This window comes from Poromitra crassiceps (genome assembly GCF_964638095.1).
Source record: "Poromitra crassiceps genome assembly, contig: HAP1_SCAFFOLD_89, whole genome shotgun sequence".
Lineage (NCBI taxonomy): Eukaryota > Metazoa > Chordata > Actinopteri > Beryciformes > Melamphaidae > Poromitra > Poromitra crassiceps.
Window position 1 is genome coordinate 450001 of NW_028152245.1, and position 3683 is coordinate 453683.

Sequence of the window (3683 nt, forward strand, 5' to 3'; positions counted from 1 at the left end):
CCCTCACCCTCGAATGACGCAATATTCACGCGTCGCGCCCCCCCCCCCCCCCCCCCCCCCTCCTGTTGTGATGTCGCGCAAGTGCAAATGTTCCTGAAATGAGCAGTAGCGTATTATTTCCCGGTTATGTCCGTTCATAAGTTTAATTTACAAACAGCCTCCACACATTAAAGAGGAACAGGAGGAACTCTGGATCAGTCGGCAGGGAGAGCAGCTTCAAGGGCCAGAGGAGGCTGATATCCCCAAGTTCCCATCCACTGCTGTTCCTGTGAAGAGTGAAGATGATGAAGAGAAACCTCAGTCCTCACAGCTTCATCAAAGCCAAACTGAGGAGAACAGAGAGGCAGAGCCTCTAACCAGCAGCTCAACTGAACAGATGAAAACAGAAGCTGATGGAGAGGACTGTGGAGTATCAGAACCAGCCAGGAATTTATATCCAGCTAGTAATTTACAACCAACTAGTGATGACAAGACTTCAGACTCTTCTCAACCTGAGACTGACCACAGTGATGAAGAATGGATGGAAACTAGTGAACCTCATTCAGGTTTAGACTCACAGAAAAACAGTGAAGTTCTTAGGAAGAAACACAGCTGCTCAGACTGTGGTAAAGGTTTAGGTAATAAAGCACACTTGAAGAAACACGTGATAATCCACACAGGACAGAAACAATTTATTTGCTCAGTCTGTGGTAAAGGTTTCGGTAATAAAGCACACTTGAAGTCACACATGATAGTCCACACAGGTGAGAAACAATTTACTTGTTCATTCTGTGGTAAAGGTTTTGGTAATAAAGGATCCTTGAAGTCACACGTGATAATCCACACAGGACAGAAACAATTTATTTGCTCAGTCTGTGGTAAAGGTTTTGGTCATAAAGGAGACTTAAAGAGACACATGATAGTCCACACAGGTGAGAAACAATTTACTTGCTCAGTCTGTGGTAAAAGTTTTGGTAATACATCCTTGAGGAGACACATGATAATCCACACAGGTGAGAAACAATTTACTTGCTCAGTCTGTGGTAAAGGTTTTGGTAATAAAGGATCCTTGAAGTCACATGTGATCCACACAGGACAGAAACAATTTATTTGCTCAGTCTGTGGTAAAGGTTTTGGTCGTAAAGGAGAGTTGAAATCACACATGATAATCCACACAGGAGAGAAACAATTTACTTGCTCAGTCTGTGGTAAATGTTTTTGTCAAGAAGGACACTTGAAGACACACATGATAGTCCACACAGCTGAGAAACAATTTACTTGCTCAGTCTGTGGTAAGGGTTTTGGTATTAAAGGATCCTTGAAGAGACACATGATAGTCCACACAGGAGAGAAACAATATATTTGCTCAGTCTGTGGTAAAGGTTTTGGTCGTAAAGGAAACTTGAAGTCACACATGATAGTCCGCCTCATGTTGTTTTCTAAGCTAGAGGAGCCTGGGACTTTGAAAGGTTTGAGTTTTGTTGTGAAAAATTGAGAATTCTCAATCAGGTTAAGAAAGTTTTGAATGTACCAGATGTTTCTGTTCACACACCAATCTGTTTTAATCATTCTTTTTTGCCCTCATGGTCAGATAGAATTGGCCATGCCTGGAGTGAAAAGGGGCTGGTCTCCATCAGTGACCTGTATATTGATGGCCAATTTGCATCCTTTGCTCTTCTGAAGAGAGCATTTGAGTTGCCCCAAACGCATCTTTATAGATATATACAAGCTAGACATTATGTCCGATCCAAGATTTGCAATTTTAAATATATAAAAAAAAACGTGGCTGCCTGTGCATGCATGTTTATTCAAAGGTTGGATAGTTATTTTGTGGTCGCACCATCCATGGTAGCCTAATTTGGAGAGGGACAAACTGGCAGGGTCTTTTTTCAAAGGGGTCCCTTGACCTCTCAGCTCAAGATATCTGAATGAGAATGGCTTCTATGGGTACCCACAACTCTCCCCATTACAGACACGCCCACTTCCTGCTAATCACATTCAGTTATTGGCAAAATCCATGCTGTGTTTTGCATGCAGTATAAATGTGTTATTTTCACTTTTCTATGTGAATATTTCTGCATACACTCGGGTCCCTAAACAGTCTTGGAATTGCATAAATTGGGTATCTGGAATGCTGAGACTCTTGTGGATTTACTGAGCTTAATTGTCTTCATGTGTGATGATGTTAGTCTCCATAGTACAGTAGCCATTTCATTGTAGTGAGACCATTTTTCAAAACTTGACCTGACTGAATAAAATGACCTAATGTGACCTCTAGGATAAACACAGCCTCATGAAACTTTACTTCCACTAACTAGAGACCTAGGGGCTCTATGGCTTTCCTCGCTATATTGACAATAAGGGGGTTTCTAAGCCAGAACAGAACAGAAGTGTTCGCCACCAAATGCAGAAAAATGCTAATCTTACAGAAATCTCCATATGTCAAATGTTTTGATACCAAATCACAGCATGGGTTTTTCTATGGGGTTCCTCAAGGTCTTGCTGTCATAATGTGGTATTTTGGTGGGATTTCTGACCATTTTCATCCATTTTAGAGTAAAAAATGGTGAAATCGGGCACAAAATCTCGGTAACAAATGGTATCAAATCAAAAACTTATGAGACATAATTGAGCATGGGGATGATCATCATAGGCTATAAGTTCCATCATAATGTTCTAATCTAAGCCCTTATACACTCTAAACTTTCACCATTTGAACACAATGTTTATTACAGATGTATGAGTAGAAAAACTTGAGAGTGCTGAGCTGCATCTCAAATTAATCTTCACTTTCCCAGCTTTCAGATGATGTGTACCACTTCTATGTGTCATATACAGTACAGCATGTTGACTTGCTATTCCTGATTGTTTTGTTCAATATTCAATTATTACCCTCTCTCTAGAGGACACTAGGCTAGGGTATACATAAATTCATACAGCATCCAAATATACTTAGACATTATGTGAGGAAGTTACAGACATATCCCTGTCGCACTGAAATAGACTAACACTCCCTGAAAGTGAAACTCAGTACTGTCATGCTGAACTTTGTCTCTGTGGTTGGGGTCGAAAGTACAAACGTTTGCGCAAAAAGTTAAAGGAACCAGGCATCTGCTTGTAGAGGCCTTTGACAGAGTTTTGGGAGACTTTGTTGTTAACCTGAAAGCAAACACAATCATTAAAGAAGATAGAACAACTTAAGCGTGACTTAATGAGTGAATTAAAAATTTTATTCACATCATCTAATCTATAGAAAAAAGAGAGAACCTCACCATCATCAACATTGTGACCAAGTCATCAGTAGCAGCACTTTCCTCCAGGATGCGGTCCAGTGTTCTCTGGCAATCCTCACTTCTTCAAGGGTTTTAGTTAGAGTCTAACTCAAACCCTTGAAGAAGTGAGGATTGGTCTAATTGACCAGACCTCACTTTGCAGACATGGAGCTACTCCAAAAGGTCTTTTAAAGTCTCTGTGTGCTGATGTCGCCACCTAAAGGAGGCTTGCTGAACAGCACTTCACTCTGCATGCTGTTAAAGCTTTGAATTAAATAACACAAATATCTGCTCAGTACTTGCCTGTGTGCTGTAGCTGCCTGTTGTGATTTGATTACTTCATATTTGAAGTCCTTTTCATCTGGTGTTTCCATTGTTTTGGCCACACGTCACCTGTTGAAATGAAACAAAGATGAGAAAATATAAAGATCT